General features: G+C 49.8%; 1 protein-coding gene across 4 annotated transcripts in view; it reads right to left on the bottom strand.

Annotated features, from left to right (window-relative positions):
- Positions 1-21084, bottom strand: part of DAAM1 (dishevelled associated activator of morphogenesis 1) — a 90272-nt gene that overhangs the window by 66058 nt on the left and 3130 nt on the right. Inside the window, exons 1-2 of one of the 4 annotated variants that reach the window (XM_048307290.1) lie at positions 8050-8123; positions 5853-5955 (exon numbers count right to left, since the gene is read on the bottom strand). The gene's annotated coding sequence lies outside the window, so the exon portion shown is untranslated. Of the gene's footprint in view, positions 1-5852; positions 5956-8049; positions 8124-21084 lie in introns of those variants that run through there. The other 3 variants (XM_048307289.1, XM_048307286.1, XM_048307287.1) reach the window with 3 other exon arrangements.

Raw genomic sequence — 21084 nt, 5'->3', positions numbered from 1 at the left:
AACACACAGGCAGAGAACATGGTATGCTTACGATAAGCCAGGATGACAACCCAGTGGAAATGTAAAAATAATTTAATGAATAAGTATATTTAGATTTATAATCCCACAGCAGCTTTATTTATAGGGATGCCAATCACTTTTACACAGATATAAAATTGGCTGGCAGAATGCCTTAGACTATATCCAGAAACCCATCTGTAACAAATCTAAGCCGTGATATCTCCGCATACGTTTGGCCAAACAATAACGCTGATGCCAGTCATCTTCACTTGAAATGTGCAGATGGGTTGAGGGGGGCTCGCCAAGCCTTCCCCACAGCAAAAGACAGATTAATTCCCCTATCACCTACTGTAAACTGGTTGGGAAAAGGACCAGATGAAGGAAAACCAGTCACCATCTGGGCTGTGTGGATTCCAACACCAATGCAATGTTGGCTGGAGAGCACAGCATCCAGCTGGCTACAGGTGAACCTCTTTCAGAACCTTTCATCACTGAAACAGGGAGCTATAAGCAAGGAAAAAAAAACTCCAGAGAGCTCTGGAGCACCTTTAAAAGGGGGGGGCATTGAACTAGGGCTCTTGTGTATGTTTTTCTTGATTCATCGCTCAAGACACAAAGCTGGAGAGAGAAAGATGCAGGAGAAATTAACTGAAAGTCATCACTTGGCTCGATCTCAATGAGATGAGGATTTCTAGTGATCCTCACCCAGGATCTCACAACTTTATCTAAGCCTGCAGATGCCCAGGGGAGAGGTTGCTTTGGATTTCCACAGGGCTGGTGACCACCTGGAAAACTGAAAACTCACAACTAATTCCCAAGAAACAAAGAAAAACCTGCTCTTCATCCCAGTGGGACTTCTGGAGACTGGTTGTCTCAGAAATGGGGCAATACAGGGATGGCTCCATGTCAAATACAGACTGTGGGTAACTGCAATTCATCCATAAAGCTTTCAGTATATTGGTAAATGGCAAGGTGGAAAAGGTTACTCTGGAATATTACTTTGAAAAGCTCTGGGAACAAACCCAGCATTCATTTTCAACACTTATTTAGCAAATGATTTGAATAAACTGAGGAAGGCTCGTGCACACATACTGACAGCATTATTTGGTAGATTTGTGCCTCTGCTCCTGAGATAATTTATGGCAAAACAACTCCCAGCAAAGACTATCACTTTCCAGACCGATGAGTGTATTCAACTACCCTTGGGGACAAGGTAACCTCTCGAGATCCCTTCCAGCACAATTTTAGTACCATTTTACACCACAAACTGTTTTCACGCTGGCATTTGCTCTGATTTATCCCTGGCAATAAGTATGTCTAAAAGAGTAATTGATGGAAAGAAAAAACAGACACCCAACAGCAGTTTTCTCGCTCAAGGACAAAGCGAAGTGAAACAACCAAGCACAGAGCTATGGCATTCTCGATCCAAATGTTTTCCAAAACATTTCCAAATGTTTCTCAAAGCTTCCAGATGAAGCTTTCGTAACGAGGCTGCAACCCCTCCAAAGCCTCGGGCATTGAGCGTGGCATCATGGTGTGTTGCAGCAGAGAAGCCAAGGAGATGGCTGGTGGTGACTTTGCCAATGACACACCTGCCAAAACACACCCAAGAGCCCTGCACAGAAAACACTGTTCCAAAGAAAAACTGCCTCTGCTTCCTCCACAGGGCATATTCCAATGTGATAGAGCTCAGTTTCTACGTGGGCTTTCAGGAAGAGTCATTCCCTCTGTACTGAGCACTGGTGAGGCCACACCTCAAGTGCTGTGTCCAGTTCTGGGCCCCTCACAACAAGGACATTGAGGTGCTGGAGCATGTCCAGAGAAGGGAAGGGAGCTGGAGAAGGGTCTGGAGAACAAGTCTGATGAGGAGTGGCTGAGGGAGCTGGAGAGGCTCAGCCTGGAGTAAAGGAGGCTCAGGGGAGACCTTCTCACTCTACAACTCCCTGACAGGAGGGTGCAGCCAGGTGGGGGTCAGGCTCTGCTCCCAGGGAACAAGGGACAGGACAAAAGGACATGGCCTCAAGCTGCTCCAGGGGAGGTTCAGGTTGGACATCAGGAAGAATTTCTTCACTGAAGGGGTTGTTAAGCATTGGGACAGACTGCCCAGGGCAGTGGTGGAGTCACTGTTCCTGGAGGTGTTCAAGAAATAACTGGGTGTGGCACTCAGTGCTGTGGTTTAGTTGACAAGGTGGTGTTTGATCAAAAATTGGACTCAATGATCTTTGAGGTCTTTTCCAGCTTTAATGATTCTATAAATACATGTGTCCTCACCTTCGCAGCAGGCTTTTGAGTTTATTCCAAGCAGCTTAGGAAGATCCTTCCCTGCTTCTCTTTTGGAATTACAAAAAATAATAATAAAGTAATTCAGTAAAATAATGAAAAAAAAGTTTTAAAGCTACTTATGGAATGGTAAGGAGAGAAAACTATACATTTTCTACACTTAAGCTAAAAATGCTGTAGTTCTGTCCACACACCATCAAACGTGGATGTTTATGGTTATTACACAGAGAAAACTGAGACGGTTGTGGGAGATGCCGGGCTGAGCAGCTCACCACAAGCACAGCAGCCAAAGGATGAGCACTGAGGTCTCAGCAGTGCTCAGCTGCAGGAACTGACCGCTCTGGGGAGGGGGGACTGGCACACAGCTGGTCCCCATCCTCAGCCTCCTCACCCCACTGCTGACACGGCTTCCATCCGTGCCGACGGCCTCACTGGAAACAGCAGCGCCTGTAAAGCAGGGTCTGAGTCCTTCAAAGTCCAAAGCTCATCTCCACCTCTTTCAACACGCTCCTGGACACAATCAAAGCCCCTCCTATCAACTCTACATGGGCTTTGGATTAGACCTTTTGTAGAGTAGGAAAAAAAAGAGCCTTTCTTAAGCATGATAAAGTCTAGACACTACAATATATTTTCCAGCTGATGCAGCAAACCTAAAAAGCCCTCCCTTGATCTCGGACTGTCACGATCAAAGCCATTATCCCATTCGGAGCCCTTCTGAAACTTTAGCTTCCAAATGTGCAAGTTATTTTTAAAATCTAAACCAGGCCAAGCCTCTTGTTTGGAGTTTTATGAGGAAAACGGGGTGTGCTCCTCCCAAACCTTCCCCCACCATGTCTGGAAGTGGCTGGTGGGCACATGGTGGAGGACAAGAGCAGGGAGGGAGCCCCATGTCTGGGGATACCTCAGTGGCACCCAGTGGCCATGATCTGCTTGCATGGGGGGACACAACTGAAGCCCCCAAGGTAGCTATGGTGTGGGGAATATTCCTCATCCTTTACTGAGACAGAGTTTTTGGAGAGCAAACATAATTTGCATCCCCCCCATGCTCAGGATTTGTGCCTGCCTTTGGCACCCCCTGTCACAGAGCATGTCACTCTGGAGACAAAGAAAAGGCAACAGCTTGAGATACTTCCATTTTCTATAGAAATTAAATAAAGCTAACCACTATGAATTTCCTTTACCAGGTAGTAGGATGGTCAAGTGCACAAATAACATCCAGCTCTGCACCAAGGGACAACCAGCGAAATAAGGGACTCGAAATCATCCTCCAGTCTCTTGGAGCAGTGTTTCAGCTGGCTGAAAGGAAAGAAGAAATACACAGCCCTGCAAAAGAATAGGAAAGCCAAAGGGGCATCACCTCTACCTTAAGTGGGATGCTCAAGGAGCAGTGGTGAAGACCAGCCAGCTCATCCCAGAGCAGCTGGTTTTGTGTGATGAACACCAAAGCTCCTGGCATGCCGTGGCCTCTGCGGGACAGGGAACCTGTGGTCAGTCCCAGTCTCCAAAGCTCACAGTGTCCACACTGAAAAAAACCAAAGGATGTATGGTCTGGAATGATAAGGAGCTTGGGGAGAACTGGAAGGGCTTTTTGAAAGCAGGTGGCCACCAAGCTTCCCCTCCCATGTCCTAGGGTGGACTTTTAATGGGGATATTCTTCAGAGAGAGATGGGAACAGGGGGTGACTCACTGGAGAAAGAAGAGAGCAACACAGAGCATTCACATGCTCCAAAGCTATTTAAAAGCCAAACAAGGCTCCCTAGTGAACACTTAATTTAAGTAAGCGACTTCTAAAGCACCAGGCAAATGAGCCACGTCATCTCCTTTTCCTCCCAGCATCCATCTCCACCACTCTGTCATCTCCCTTCCCCTCCGTGCTTTCACCCTCCTCAACTCCCAGCGGCTCCGCTCCTCCTCCCCACCTCTCTCTCTGCCCAAACCAAGCAGAGCTGTGAAAGGCTGAGTGAAGCAGGCAGGCACACACCAGGAGGATGGGGAATAGACACCTGCCACCCCCTCCAGCATCCCTCACTGTGGCTGCAGGGACTGTGCCAGGCAGGAGCAATGGCTGTGCTGCACATCACACATTCCCAGTGCTTCAGGAGGTGTTGTCTGAACCGCCACCAGCTTTCCAGCTGGGTAAACATCAAGGAAAAAATCAGGTTGACAAGCTTTCTTAAGAGTATTTCCATCAAATCAGACTTTTCCCACCTCCACACACACCGGAGCAGAAAGAGAGAAGGCCACCAGCAACGCAGTGCTGGTTGTGACAGTCACCGCATCAGTCCCAGAGGTGACAGAGGATTTGCCAGCATCTCTCCAAATTGTTACTCTGGAGCTGGGACAGGATGTGGGGATCATGCCCAGCTTCTGCTCTGCCACAGCAGAGTCCAACACATGCTCCATCACCATTGCTCATCTTTACTCTTCCCAACACAGACAGAAGATGGACTTCAACCTCAGCCTTCACACAAGCAGATTTCCCTGGGTCTGCTGAAGCCACCAAAGCCCTGCAGATCCCTTTGGTCCCACCCTGTCCTCGTCCACACCCCTTCCCTCTCATGAGCTTCTTCCAGGGAAGGAGAGCAAAGCCCAGCTGCGCATCCATATCCCTGAGAAGGGCTAACACAAAGCTACCAACCTCAAAAATTTATGGTCCCTCTCACACAGGAAAGCAGAGAAACTGATGGCAAAGGCTGCTTCTGGATTTAAAAGGGTCTAAACCCATCAGGGAAGCAGCGTGCACCCCAAACCCTCGCTCCAAGGGTTTGCACATTGGACATGATAAATGAGGCAGCAAAAGCAGCTGACAAGCCAGCACCTCAGAACTGAACCCTACCACCCCAGCTCAGGAAGAGAGAGAGAAGCCAAGGGGAAAAAAGCAGCCCCACACTGCCATCAGAGCAGGGCCACTCATCTGCTCTCGGTGACAAACACTGAAGGGAAAACATCACGCAATTCACTCAGGCAGCAGGCACGAACCAGGGCTGGGTTCAGCACCTCACTGCTCTCCCTGCAAGGCTTCCCAGCAATCCCACCCTCCTCTGCAGTGGCTTCCTGTGTCTTTCTCATCTCCTGTGTTAGAGACGGGAAATGTGTGCATTAACAGTCCCCCTTCCCAAACCAAACGTGCAAATACAGCCTGAGAAACAGCTAATTCCCAATCCTGCCAAACTTACAGTGGTAACTTATTTCCAGACAGAGCTGTGATTTTTATAAGGGATACCACTGGGTTAAGGAGTCAAAGCCATAACTGTACGAGTGAAAGCAAAAGCCTTTCATTCCTGTAAGGCCATTTTTTCCCCCTGCTCCTGAAATGACAGGGAGCAACATAGCTCTTGCCAGTTTAGCGGGGTGAAGGCTTGGCTGCAAGCAGCCTCATTAAACTGGCTGGGTCGTTCGTCACCAATCCAAACACTCAGTCCTCTGATCACCGCATGACGGGCTGGGAACCACAGGCAACTCACAATTAAACCCGTGACAATCAGGAAAAATCCGTACAGCCCTCCCCCAAGCAGAATGCACCAACACCATCCCCACCCTCCCGGCTTCCATTTATTTATTTACTTACTTACTTACACAAGCCGCATGACAGATAACTTGGAGGAAATCAGAGGCTCTAATGATTAAGTGACACTTAGGCAGCCCTCTGGAAGATAAATACGCCCTTTGGTAACCCTGCAACAGAAACAGAAGGTACAAACAGACAGTAACTAATTATTCTGATTAAATCCTGGAAGACCTGAAATACTCGACTGCAGCAGAACAAAGCCAGCATACGCAGGGGCTGCTCATAAAAAAAATAAGTCACACCCTTTTTTGGAAAGAATTCACCCAAATAAACCTAAGTGCTTCTGTGTTGTTTTTGTTTGTGTTTGCGTTTCTTAAGGTCTGGGCAGCTGATAGGAAATCTCTGCCATACCCAGGAGGGATCCCGTCGCCTTCAGCTAAAATTAAACTTCAAGGGAAGCGGGCGAAGGCGGCGTCTCCAACCCACCACACACTCGAGGAGCAGTGCGTGGGGGTTTTTCCTCCCTTCCGATCGAAACCAAACACAGAGGGGTTTTGGATTAAAAGAAATTAAGGAAAGAAATAAATAAGGTGTTCTCCTAAGGAGAAACGCGGGGACAGCAGGTCTACCCCGCTGCTAGGCTGGGAGGGATCTGAGCCAGGAATGAGATGTGGGCAGGTGGGGATGCAGCTGAGTCACAGGGACTGGGCAGGATGCAACATCCAGGATGCTCAGTGTAGCAGTGAGAGGGACTTGCAAAGCCCACCAGCAGCTCATCCACCATCGTGGATGCAGAGTAAGGCACCTGGCTTTATTGTGGCCCAAGACACCAGTGCCAGAAGCCTCTGTTACAGCCCATGTTGCAGACCAAGACAAGGGGATGTGCTCAGCAGACATTCCCGTACTCTCCTTGCCTTGGAGGAAAACCGTAATTTCCCTCCACCCCTTCCCTCTGCCCTCCCCCTGCCACACTAAATGGCAGCAGAGCTCAGGGGAATATTTAATCTCAAACCTCAGTAATCAATCAGTTCACCCTCACGCATGAGAAAGAGTCACAGCGGTAAGCACCAAATCCCATTTCCATCCAGCAATCCGACGGTTTAATTACGTACATAACATTTCCCTTTTAACATAAATCCTGAAGACATCCAGGCAGCCCCCAGGTTGTGGGTGGGGAACAGTGATGGGGAAGAACATGGGGAAGGGGTGGAAGAAAGGGAGGAGAAACCATTATGGCAATTATTTAAAATGACAACTTTATTTGGCTGCTCCACTTTGTTGTTGGCATAGCCATGCTTTGACCTTGCGTTTGCTGTCCCAGAGGATGGGCAACAAGCCCAACATCCAAGCCTTGCCACCAGAAGCTGCATCTGTTTCATTCCAACACACCAGCAAACATGTGGAAAAAAGGGCATGGAAAATGCAAGATGGGCACACCTGGAAAGGCCGTGATACAAATAACAGCAACAGAGCCTCTGCACTGGTGCTGCCAGACTTACTCCAAAGCCTGCTCACTTCAAAGGGAGCCTTCCTAGCTGGGTCTGAGCAGGTCTGGGATCACTCCCTGCCAACACCTGTTATTTCCAAGTGCAAGAATGGCTGGACCAGCAGGACCATCACACAGCTGCCAGTGCAACAGGTAGGCAGCTGTGAGCTACATCCCTCCTTCGCCCAACCAGACCAGTCCCGAGGGGCACAGCTCACAAACAGCCATGTTGAAATACATACATATTGTTTTTAAATATAAACACATGCGCAGACTTTTCTAATATATAGGAACAAAAGAGGGGACACCCCGCTGAAACCCCATGTGCAGCTCCACTGCTCCCACAGCAACGAAGGAAATGAGAAGCAGAGACCAGGCACGCACCCACTCGCCATGGCGTGTTCTGGCTCTGGGAATGTTTCTGGATTCTCCAGCTTGAGCTCTGACCGCCAAGAGATACAAAATGGTTTCAGAGCCTCTCTGGAGGAGAAGTGGAGGGGTCCCTGGGGGCTCAGCCAGGCAGGTGGAACGGGATGGAGAGGTGGGCTCCAGGTGCTCGTGGGGATGGCTGACCCAGTCCATGCCCCACCAGGTCAGAGGCCTTCAAAGCACCCATTGTGCACAAGAAGAGGCCAGGAACAACCCCAAACACCCAGTGCACAGCAGAAAGCGAGGCCCCCTCATCCATCCATGACCACAGTTGCAGCCTCACCAGACCACAGTGCTCGGACAAAGCAAGGGAAACAAGCTCAGGACTGCGGGGGGTTGGGGTTACCTTTGACTTCTCTATTGTAGCAGGGCTGTATTTCTGAACCCTCTTTTTTTCCAGGCAGATCCAGTGGCAGGCTTTGTAAAAACATGTGCATTGCTTCCAAAGGGCTCATAAAAGCAGCTTTTGGAAGGGGAGGTGGCACAAAGCAACAGGAGTTTTTCAATTCCTCTTGAGAGGAAGCATCACTCAGAAACCTGAAAGAAAAACCTACCTGTAACCCAGATTTCCGCACTGTGGTTTCCTTCAAAGGCCAGTGCTCCCACCCCTCCCTTTTTTTTGGCTTCTCTTTCCCCAGGATCTGTAACATCAGGAAATGCTTGGAACAACGGACTAAGCCCTCAAACTCCACACACAGGGAAACGATTGCTCTTATACCCTCCCTGAACTCTTCAGCCCACAGCAGGAGGCACACAATTAACAGGGATCAGGCATCATCAGATGCTTGCAGCGTGTTCCCAGAGGATCCAGCTGTATCCTCATCCTCTCCCAAAGAGCAGAACTTCACAGTGCAATTCAGGACAGAGATACTCTGTGCAGTATCTAGAGCAAATTAAACCTCCCAGGCACAGCAGCAAGCATGGATTTATTGATTCATGGAAAATGTCCTTATAAATTACTTCATTCAGATCAACGGGACAAGACAAAACGAGGACTCTCCTCAGCAGTGAGAGGTTGCACTGCTATCGTTCCAGTCCCACTTTCCAGAAGAAATCACTTTTTCAGAGCAGACATTTCTTACAGGGCTTTGGGGGGCTGGCAGAGGGCAACACAGAGGCCAGTGCAGATCTGTGTCACATCTCACCTGGTCCCTACCTCTCTGCCCCACAGCAGGCAGAGCCAACAGATGATTTTTAAAAGCAAATAGGAAAAAACACTGCTTGACATCAGTTTCACATGTACAGAAATTCCATCCACACCTGCTTGCTGGCTTACATAGGGCTGCAGCCGCCAGGTGGGATGGGAGACAGAGGCTGCTGCCCCCAGCAGCATCCCAAACCCTGCCCCAGCCACCTCTCCAGGGTGTCCTCGCTGTGGAACAGGGAAGTGGGACTGCTTCTCTTGTGAGATGTGGCACAGATCCTCTTCTGCATTGTCCTCCTCCAGCTTCTAGAGAAGCTACACGAGAAGTGTTTGCTCTGAAAGGGATTTCTCCTGGAGTATGGGGCTCCCAAACACTACCGCTTTTTAATCTTATCTGCTTCTCTTGCTACTGATGGCTTAATGTGCTTTCATTAAGCTCAAACTCCCTTCAGGGCTACCTGTGGTCTGCAGGCAGGATGCTGAGCCAAGGCTAAGGCCACTTTCTGCAAGTGTTTGTTCCAGTGGCTAAATGCAGCTCAAATATAAATAAATATCCAGATGTTCCTGTGCCTTGTTCAGGATAGCATGCACCTGGCTTTGGCTTCCAGGCATGGGCTGTTTGGCGGGCTGAAGAGCTGCTGGATGCCATTTTACAGCTTCTTGATGAAAAGGCAAGAGGACCATTCCCATTCCCCAGCACACAACATTTCCCCAGCTTTTATGCAGCACTTCCCTGCACGCTCATCAGTCAAACCAGGGTCAGGCACTGCCCTTCCACCATGGGTTCAGCAGCTCCCAAACTGCCTCATTTCCTAATCACAGCTGAAAAGGCTATTCCACAGCTCCAAATCACTGCCTGTGCTCCCCCTCTTCAGATCACCTCCTAGCTCTGAAAATCAGCACCAGCCCGAGGCCCACTTTAAAACAACTCCAAGACGCTGAGTCACCGGTACCCACCGAGGGCTTCTAGGAATGCCTCCGCCTCCTGTGAACTCCCCCGCTGGAAACATTAAAACTACAATTATCTCAGCAGATTAATAATGAGTACAGCATCTCTGGCAGCAGTCTGAGGCAGGGACTCCCAGCAGCAATGAGTTCAAGTTACCAAGGCACACAGGCACACACAGCTGTGTTTGTGGTCCCCGCTGATCAGGTCACCTCCGCCCTGCCACGCTGCCTCACCCCTTCCCTGAAACACACCCCATTTCCCTGGGCACTGATCTGTATTTCGATAAACAAACGTGTCTCCTCACATCTTTTCACTGAACCCACCACTGAGGGGCTGCCATTCCCACATGCACTGGCTTTGCAGAGGTGTGATGTGGTCCCTTGCCTCCTCCCAGCCCCAGGGCACAGCTCCTGGCTCTCCAGAATCCTCCTGGCTTAGGGACCAAGCAAGGGCAGGGAGGTGAGATCTCATCTTTCCGAGGTGGAAACTGACCCCACAGTGGAGTGCTGCTCTGCTCCAGAGACACCGGGAAAGGACAAACTGCCCTGCCCCTGGAGAGCAATTCTCTGCTTCCCTGAACTAACAAACTCAGGCACTGCCATAGAAGATGAGGAGCTGATCTTTCAAGTGTCATGCTTTTCCCCTATTTTATCTGAAATTTGGGGCAGGCACCAATTTCTTCTCTCTGGTGACCTGTAATAGAACCTGAGCGAACAGCATGAAGTTGTGTCAGGGGAGGTTTAGGCTGAATATTAGGAAAAGGCTCTTCCCCCAGAGGGTGGTCAGGCACTGGAAAAGGCTCCCCAGGGCAGTGGTGACAGCACCAGCCTGAGAGAGCTCAAGGTATATTTGGACAACACTCTCAGGCACAGGGTGTGATTCTTGGGGTGTCCTGGGCAGGGCTGGAGTTGGACTCAAAGATTGTTGAGGGTCTCTTCCAGCTCAGGACATTTTATGCTTCTATGGTAATTTACCTCCCCTCTCCGTCTGTAAGCCAAATCAGGGATAAAGCAGGTCAGTGGCTCATTATTTTAGGAACCATGATGAGACTTTTTTTTTTTTTTTTAATTAAAGGGAAACTCATTCACTTAAACATTTCAATTGGCTTAATTATCCCAATCCAGGAGTTTGCTGGTGCGTTTTTTGCTTTGTTTGTTTTTAAATAACAGAAGTAATCATCTCGGGGAGGGCAAACGCCCATTTCTCACCGAAGTCATCCAGGCTTTTCTCAGCATCCTGGGACAGAGGAGCAGGAGAGTGTGAAGGGCTGGCACACCACACCACCAGCACAGAGGTGGATAAGAGGGTTAAATCCAGCTGCTCAGAGATAAGCTGGTTACACACAGAAGGACAGCAAATGGGGGAATATAGATTTGCCAACCTCCAGCAAATATCTGCACGAGGCACTTGCATGGCTGACACCGGGTATTTAACTCAGAAGTTGCTAATATTAGACACCCTGAAGCCACATTTCACTAAAGCTCTCCTTATGAACTGCTTTCTTGGCTCCTCTGAAGCCTGCAACAGTGAGGGCTGAAAAGTTAAAATGACTCTTGGCTTTGAGGCCAGCACGGCAGGGAAGATGCAGCAGCACATTTTACCTTTTCTGGTCTTTCAAGGACCCTTGTGAGGCCAAACACAGAAGAGTCTGAGATGCTGCCACACAAGACAAACCTCAGGAGAAAAAGCAACCAAAGGCCCACCCAGCAGCTCTGGCAGACCACCCACACAGACAGAACAGGGTGCAAACAGGTATCCCCCAACACACAGCCTCCTGATCTTAGTCCCAGGCACATAATTCCCACATGGTACCTTTGGACTAACACATTAAATTTCACCACTGGCATTTAATTTCCCTTTTGCCTTCCAAGACTAAAACTTCTTCCACCTGCTGCTCAAGCTTTTTATTTTCCTTTGCATCCAGAAATACTGAACTGCTGCTTCTGGGAATTATGCAAAGATGGAGAGGGACCTTTTCGCTGCCCCGAAGCCACCAGCCATGCCCAGGTAGGTGCAGCTCAGCCACTAAACTTCAGAACCTGTCAGACAGAGCTTATGGCTATGCTGAGATTCCTCATGCTTCCAAAACCTGCATCACACAAAAATCCAGAGCTGCAGACCTCCACACAGCTGCCCATCGAGCATTCCACACCTTGGCCCTGGTCCAGATACAGATATGCAGGAGAGAGCAACGCAAGTCTCAGCCGTGGGATGTCCCAATCCCGCTCTTCTCCCAGGTCCATGCAGAGACAGCCAGCTGCATCCCACATTAGTGTGTTTTCCATAATCAAAAAGGGAGTTAGCCTCCATAACCACAACTCAAAGGGTATATTTAGCTCAACTGGAAGACAAAGGAGATCATGTCCACCGCAGATTAAATTAGCTGGGCCTGCTTACGCCAGGAGCGCCCGTCTGCCATCCACCGCAGCTCCCACGGATTTATTCCTAGCTCCACACTTTAGTGGTCCCCCATGGAGGAACAGACATGCTCCATAAAAGCTCTGAAATGCAAAGAGGTGGAAGAGTGGGTCCAACAGGTTCCCAAAGCCTTGGGCAGGACACAGTCTCTCGCAAGGGTCTGTGTCACCTGTCTAGACCCTGGAGCCATGGTACAGGATGAGGTGCAGGAACTCATAGTGGGCTGTACCTCCTTCAGCCCACAGTGAGGAAGAGGATGGCAGGGGACAATGGGGGACCCTCTGAAATCACCCTGAAGCTCAGCTCCAGTGTGTCCCCTGCACCCCAGCACAGTACAGGAGGAGAGCGAGGACATTTCCCTCATGGTCTTCAGGACCTTTCCTTCAGATCTTCCCCCCAGGAAGAGGCTCATTTCTCCTGCCTAATTTCCATGGGTATAATTTCATCCCCCACCTCCTTCGCTGCAGTCTCACGCAACTCAAAGACACAGACAAAGACGTGGTTATTTTTACGTTTTCCTCCCAAGAGATGGTATCTCCACGGCGCACAGCTGCCATGCCACATCAGATCACTGCACCGAACTGCCTCAGCCCCACGACAGCAGGATGAAGTCCAGGGGACACCCTGCCACCAGGTATTTTTCTGTCTCACTGGCATCAAAACTCCCCAGCTTTTCAGTAAAGAGCATCCCAAAAAAACAAAACAGCACCAGCCCGGAAGCTTGTTCCAGCCCCTCTCTTCATAACTCCCTCCCAAGCACCAAAACCATCTTCCAGTCATCCAGCTTTAGATTTTTCTGAGGCTTTTGCAGTTGTCATGGACCCCTGGAAGGCACTTGCCTCATCTGGATCCAGGTCTTCACGGATTCAGGATTCCAAAGTTGACCCAAATTTCCCCAGCACAGGAAGTGACTGGGTTTCACCATGCCATGATGTCGAGGTCCACAAGACCTTAACCTCCTTGATATGGCACATGGGCTTCAGCACAACATGGAATGTCCTTAGACCTACATCTCTTATTGGGCACTTTTACACGGGGAGAAGAAAAAAAGCAGCACTTCCACGAATAATCCACGAGCTTTTGGAATTTAAAGAGCGGGGAGATAGAGAACAAAATGCAGGGAAAAGCTGGTTTGTGCACCCCTAGGAGAGGACCAAGCGGGGCACAAGGGTGGTCTGCTGCATATTGCAGCACATCTGCAGCACCCTGCAAGTTCACCCAGTGTTTTCCTTTCCCCCTTGCCCTGAGACCAGTCTCGCCATCATTTGTCCATAACAGCAAGGCTAGGCATCAGGGAAGAAGGTATCACCTGTGCACAGCTTATCTGTAGCTACTTTACAAATACAAGTGATCATAATGAATGTTCGCACCCTAAAAGAAATCCTAGCGCCCTTCCCCCTCCTACACCTCCCAAAGCAGAGCACAAATCCAGCTGCTCTGCAACCTTATCTTGATGCAGAAACAGTCTGGGACAGAGATAGAAGGGTTCCCCGGAGGCACAGCTTATTAAAGGCATCTTTCCTTAGTCAGTTCTCTTCACAAACACCACACTGAAGCGCCGTTCCCGGACTGGTTTTCATCACAGCAGCAGCAACACCCCCAGTCTGGCGACGTCGTGTGTCCCCCTGGAAAGCCACAGGGTTTTTCCAGGCTAAAAAGCAACCTAAAACCAGACAGATACACCCAGGCCAAGGCACTCTGGGGGACCCGCAGCTGAGAGTAACAAGGAGCTCCCATGGATGTCACAGGAATGGGGGCCAGCACAGTAACGAAGTCCACGGGATGTTCCCTCTTTATCCAGCAGCTTTTCCTGCGACGCCACGCCTGCTACCGCAGGGGGACTGCACACTTGCAGTCAGAAACTCCTAATCCCAGGTTTCAAGAACCGGAGCTACAAAACAACCACACAAAGAGGCAGCAGCTCACACGCATCCCGGGAACCTCTCCGCAGCCAACGCCTCTCTGTTTATCCAACACGCGATCTTCACTCGTTCAGCTATTTTCATCCCACCCTGCTATTAATGGATGCAGGAGGCAGTTGGGTGAGGCGTTCGACAAAAATCTCATTTAGAGATCAAGACAAGCTTAATTGGTTTCTAGCCAGACCTGCACAAAGATGGGTTACTCCACAAATACAGTTGCTAATCTGCCCATTATACTCCCTAAGCTCCCACCCACAACGAAAAAGAAAATAAAGCAAAGATGCACAAAGGAATGCAGGATTTTGAGCGTGTTACTTCCAGCGAGGAACACATCGCGAGTGGTGAATTCTGCAAGAACAAGGGCTTGGCTTTTCTTTGAAGGAAAAGGATAACCAAGCAGTAAACAAAATAACAAAAAGACCTAACATAGATTAAATCTGCATTTTCCACAGGCAATCCCCAGCCATTTTGGGTTGAAGAGCATTTCCAGCAGCTATTGTTTCTGTGGGCAGGCAGAAGCAGGGGAAAAGCTTACAAGGCCAAGGAGATGTCATGTCACAAGTGACAGAGTAGAAAGGATGGGGAACCTCGTGATTAAAAAGCACAGGACTGAAACCCTGGAGAGCTGAATTCACTTCCGAACTTGGCTGTAAAAAAAAAAAAAAAATTAAATTCGCGAATTTCCTGTGTGATCACATCCTAGATGATTTATTCAAAACCTGGTGTTGAAAAGCCAAGGGAGGGGGAAGGAAGCAGGAGGAGGAAGGGGAAGACACGGTCTTGTGAGCTTTTAATAAGCTTGGGGTTAGACCAGCACTGGCAAGCTGTGAACACGTATCTGTGCTGGGCACTGCATGACATGGAACTGGTGCTGGAAAAGCACCAAGCATCCCATGAGCTCTCAGCTAAGTGATTGCTCTGCCCTGCTGCTCTGCCCAGGTGTGTGCCATGGGCTCACAGCACCACAGCCCCAACAGCAGCTTCTGTAACGCAGGACTCCCAACAGAAACACAGCCATGTGCAAAATGGAAAGGTTAGGGATGGTTTCCCCTCCTGGAGCTACACGAGAATTTAGAAACAAGAGCATAAAGCTGTCCCCCGAATGCAGCCTGTTATCAATGAGACACAGCCCAGTTCCAGCGCTGCAGAGCGGCTGCAGCGGCGGCACAGGTAGAGGCAGGCAATGAAAGGGTCGTTTGGTCACAACCTTCTCCCCTTGTGCAGCAGCCCGGGACTCCCAGCTCCAGCGGAGAAGGCCTGTTTATTTTCCTGAAAGCCAGCCAGTTCTGCTAGGCGGGAAGTGCTGCACCCAAGGGAGAGCTGAGCTGCAGATCCTCCAGCAGGACAGAGCCAAAAACAAGGCCAGCGCCAGAAAGGACAGCAGTCCTGTGCTTGGGACCTTTACAGCAACATCCCTTGAGCTCCAGAGCACCTTTGCGGGGCCTTTTGCAGCAGGCGAGTTTGGAATGGCCCAGAGTGACACAGAGGTGTCTTTCCAAGACCTTCAGCCACAACTGGTGCTTACAGATCCAAGGCTTGGTGCAAACAGCAGCCCGGTCTCTGGCCTTGGACAAGAGCTTCCAGGCATGAAGATACAGGGCTGGTGCTGTCCCAAAATGGTGCTGTGGGAAACCCAGGGTGAAGAGATTCAAACTTTTCCTTTCAGCAGCAAGACAAGCTGTAATTAACAGCACTGAGTCCATCCCAGGGGCTGGATAAGGACATTCCCGTGATATATCTGACAAGGTGACTGTTGGATGTGTTTTCTTTGGCTTTTTTCCCCCCTGGAAAAATGAGCACCCATTTTTCACAGGTCTTTTTGCTCCCAACTCCATGTTGCCTGGAGTCAGTTTCCCAGAGTAAGGGATACAATTCAGAACACACTGTAACAGCCCATTACCACAGCTGGAGCTTGGGTCTTGCCATCCCCAGGGATGGATCCCTCCTTAATTGTCCAACACCCCATGGCATACTGGGAATGCCAGACCCCAAAGACACAGTCTCGCCCTGATTTTCACCAAAACGAAAAGCATAGTCCAAACCACAAGGCAAAGGTAAAAGAAAAACATGAGGCAACGGAGCTACAGCTGTGAGACACATCATCACCACTGTCTCACGTGTCTCTCATCTAGTTCAGTCTCATCCCCAGAGCAAAACCAACAAAGCTTCCTGTGATGCAACTAAAAGCAATCCTTTGGAAATCAATTCAGAGAATTTTGAGGCTGAAGTCCCTCTATACTCTCTTGTTCTCAGGATGAAAGCTGTCACGCTATAGAATGGCTTGAAAAGCCTGGATGTAAGGTAAGTCCTGGTGTGCCAACTAAGGAAATGGCACAATTTCGTGACTAGGTAACCCAAATCACAGTCTGTCACACATCACTGCGCTTTGAACACAACTATGACCACCACTGCATCAATTAAGAACTGACAAATTTTGCTGAACCTGATAAGTGGAAAAGCAGCACGTAATACAGAAGTAAATAGGGAAAAAACGATGAGCATAAAGGCACAATTCCAGCCCCAGCCCCAAAAGCAGACCGACTATAGGGATTACAATATTTAGCATGCTCCAAAAATTTTCCTCAACATCTTTTTGCTCCCTGTGATGGGCAGGGATTTCTCATGGCTCCGGAGCCACCAGTTATTTCACATGCAATTTGCCAGCAGCACTCTCCATGGAAAAACACATGGAGCTCATAAATGGATCTGAGTGGTCCCCAAAAAGCTTCCAGTCTCCTTTGCAGGGTGTCTCCAAAATGCTGGGACAAGGAGATAGCACAATGAGGTCTGAAAACCAATCTCCCAGACCCAGAGAGCTTTGGTAAGCAAATGGCTTGCAAAAAGTTTCTGTCAGAACACCCATTTGAAGCGCTGGCATTGTAAACAAGGTTGCTCCAGAGGCACCTGGGATTAGCACTGTTCAAACAGTCCTTGGCGTGACTTACCGGAGCGCCCAGGAACAGATTTGCAAGTTCAGCTTTTCTCCTGCCTGACGCTTGCCCGGCACCACGGAACAACACCCGAGCTCCCACGGCCTTAACCCTGCTGTCTCCTACACGGAGGCTGAGACACAGGGATGGGCATGGCAGGAGCCCTGCGCTCGACTGTAGGACTTGATGGAAGAAGAAAACCCAAGGAGGCATCACCGTGGGGCTGCTTTTTTCCGTGTTGCTGGATGGGATCCAGCACCAGGCTGTCCATGAGCAAGCTGGGTGAGTGTCCCTCTGCAGAGGCACAGCAGCTGAAAGCGATGCATGGGATATGCAAGGAGAAAGGTGCCAGGCCATACAGGGCAGCTGAGAAACACCAGGCACCCAAAAGGCTTACCCTGATATCAAGGCACAGAGCAGCCTCTCTTCCCCGCACTGGGCACACAAGCCAAGACACTCCTCATGCCTCGGGGGCAGAGGGAAGGAAACCTCAGTCAATGAAGCGTCCTTTGCATGCGATTCCTGTGGAAGCGAGGCACGGCAAAGGTATCCACCTTCCCTGACACATCTCCCCCATCCTCAACTCTGGCGAGATGCTGCTGTGGTTTCCAGGAACAGCAGCATGAAACAACAGGAACGTGAAGGATGACTGGAGTCACGGGAGGGAAAGCTTTACACAAACAGATTTACAGTCACTTCCATCCACACAAGCATCCTTGAAGGAAACAGCTGCACCAGACCGTGGCTGACGCAGACTCCCCAGGATGGGACATGAGTTCACAGCTCCTCTAAGCACCATTCATTAAGTTGATGCTGAGGCCAAGCAAAGAACAAGCACTCAGAAAAAAAAAAAAAAACAAAACACCACACCTCATGGCTAGGTAAAAGTCAGGTGGATGTGCAGCTCCAGAGAGCTGCCTCAGAAAGGTCTGGACAAAAGAAACACTCAGGAGCAGCAGCAGGGCAGACCTACCATGGACTGAACTCTATGTCACACAACCATCTGAGCAAGAAAACGTCCCCCTGCACTGCCTCCATGGCCATGCCACAGGAAACAATTCATCCTGCTTGTCTGGGGTGGGGAAAATGGTCTCTGGACTGTTTCTCAGTCCTCCTCCTCCTCCCTGCTGGAGCTGAGAGGAAAGCCTACCAACAGAGTTTGCCTGTAACAGGCACCAAGCTGCTAGAAAATCACCTGAGCAACATAAAACATTTTTCCACATCCCCCCTGTAACGCACTGCATCCTCCTTCTCACACCTCAGACCTGAGTGGCTGCAGATCCCAGCCCTGAACGATGCCCCTCTGAATGCCCCACTCCACTTTTCTTTGATTTTAATGACAAGTACTGTCCTCTCCTCCCAGCCCAAGTGGTGCAAAGCTGGCTCCCAGGTGCAGAACACAGTCCCAGCTCCCCTCCCCTGCAGCCTCAACGTCGGGGCAGTTGTGTTCCTGTCCAAAAACAGTGTGAGGATTCTCCTGCTTAGTGACAGTCTACCCTCAAATGCTCAACCCTACAACCTCTGCGAATGCCCTGCTCGCTAGAAGGGGAGGCAAGCTGATCCTCGCTCTTGCAAAGCATCGAAGGAACCAACACCCTGCAGAGCCTTCCCCAAAAGCTGCCAAGCTCCATAGCTCAGTTTTGCATATTGGTACAGAGCCCAGCTGCTGGTGTTTCACACACCACCCCCCAGAGTCTGCCTCTGAATGGCACGATTTTGAATTGCTTCCTCCTGCCATACTGCCCCAAGGCAGGATCTGCCAGCAGCCCAGCCCATTGCACGGGAAACAGGATGAATGCCCCATGTGAAAGACAAGCAGCAGGGAGCAAGGAACACCAGGAGATCCCACTGTGTTTTCCTCTGCTCTCCTAGGGCTGGGCACAGGTCAGGTGGATTAATTGGGTCCTTCCCCTCTCTTTATCTCACTGATCTCTGGCTGTTGCCAAGTTGTTTTGAGCTTTGGCATGGCTGCTTTCCACCCAGGGCCTGCGCAAAAGGGGATGAGGAGCCTCAGCGCAGAATTCCTGGCAGCAGTCCAAACCCAGAGGTCGGTAATTGGGTCACTGGGTTCAGCTTCTGAAAACCGTCCCTTCAGGAGGTGTGGTAAAGGCAGGCACAGTCGCCTTCACCACCGCAGACAGAGCCGGACGCTCCTGCGGCTCCTCCACCACACCCTCCACACCTTATTTCATTACGCTCTCATAAAAGCACTCGGTGGCACAGGGACAGAGCAGCCCTGGCTTCCACGCAAGCTGCGTGCATGGGGGAGACATGATTCAGGTAAGCAGCACATAGCTGAAAGCACATCGCTATGCAGTGCTCAGCTCCAGGAATGCAGAAGGGAAACATGAAGCCACTTGTCTGGCACGGCAAATAACCCTTCAATCATCCGCCAGGCCCTGCCGGGGAGCTCTCGGCACTCTGGGTTGGGAAAGACAAGGATGTCTCCAGCTAGCAACACACCAGCTCTTACCAACCGCACAACAACGCGTTGCTGCGCTTCCTCCCTGTCCGTAAGTGAGCTCCAAATACAAAAAATAAAAATCCAAGCAGCAGCGAAGGAAGTGGCAGGTACTCCAGGAAGAGGTGAGGTTTGAAGAGCAACCAGCATTAGCACCAACCAGCACTGGCAGGATGAGCAGCTGGTGGGTAAGAACACTCCTGTCCAACAGCGCCCTGCCAGTGGGTCACGGCAATGTTTTGAACACAGTCTCTCCAGGCAACTCAGTCATGAGGAGCAGAACATCGAGAAACCTACTGAGTCACGGGCACACCGACTCACCAGTGAGTGTCTCTAGGCTGGGCCACCCCATCCAGTTTGGCTGACTCAGGAAGGCACCATGAGCAACCTCCTTGCCCAGGTGCTCCAGGCAGCACAAACTTCCTTCATTTAACGCATTTACAACAAACTCCCCCCAAAAGGCTGCGGGTGAACACAGGAGGGAGCACAAACAGGATGGGGTAATCAGAGACTCACGTGAGGGCACAGAGGTTGCTCCAGACCTGGGCACAGCATGGGACAGATGCCCTTGGGAATGACCCCACCTGACCCCACCATGAGGAAAACACAGGCCAGATGTTCAGACAACTTCAGGCATTAATTTGGTTAATTTGCTATAATTCAGGTGGCTGGTGTTCAGGCCACACCAATCATGAAACAAAGCACTGTCAGCTCAGATCCTGAAACTCTTCACTCAACTAACCACGTCCTCATGGTCTGCCAGGCCGCTTCTCTCATTTCCATCTCCTTTGGTTTTCTTCTCAGTGGCCACAAAGATCTGAAAGCTTTATGACTCACTGAGCCGAGATTTTCTGTGCTACCCCAGAACTTCTGGTTCCTCAGTGTATTCCAGAATGCTATGACATGCCACAAGGACAGAAGATACCGAGTGCAAATGGTCTCCTGAGAGGGCAGGAGGGTAAGTAGGCACCAGCATATCTTTTCTCCCAGTTGAGGAAGAAAGGAAAGAAGAATCAAAGGCAAAGAGCAAATCACAACATGTATCTGGCAAGGAGCTGTGGAGCCTCTAATTTCTGCATTAAATAGAAAGTCGGAAATCATAGAATCACAGAATGGTTTGGGTTGGAACAGACTTTAAAGACCATCTAGTTCCAACCCCTTCCTCTAGTTTAGGTTGCATAAAGAATATGTCATGAAAGGTGAGCGAACTAATCCAATACTCAGAAGAGCTTCTGCCGGAATATTTAACAACTTTCCAACCCTTAACTAGTTGCTTCTCTCATCCCCTAGCATGGTAAACACATAGAGCGAGTAAATCTATGTGACTTACCATCTAAATTAACCAACACACAAGTCAGGATCAGGCATTCAGTATTTCTGCCCCAATTTACAGCCCTTTGCTCAGATCAGCTCCTTTTTTTTCAGGATGGTACTTGACATCTGTTGTGTTGCATGAGTGAAAAGTACATATATGATTATCTTAAAAGAAAGAGGGGGAAAAAAATCAATATGGACATAATTTGAATTTTATGGCATTCAGCTGCCACAACTTGCAAC

This window comes from Corvus hawaiiensis, chromosome 6 (genome assembly GCF_020740725.1).
Source record: "Corvus hawaiiensis isolate bCorHaw1 chromosome 6, bCorHaw1.pri.cur, whole genome shotgun sequence".
In the NCBI taxonomy this organism is placed as follows: Eukaryota; Metazoa; Chordata; class Aves; order Passeriformes; family Corvidae; genus Corvus; species Corvus hawaiiensis.
The sequence above is the reverse complement of the archived record's forward strand: the minus strand, read 5'-3'. Positions and strand labels throughout refer to the sequence as shown.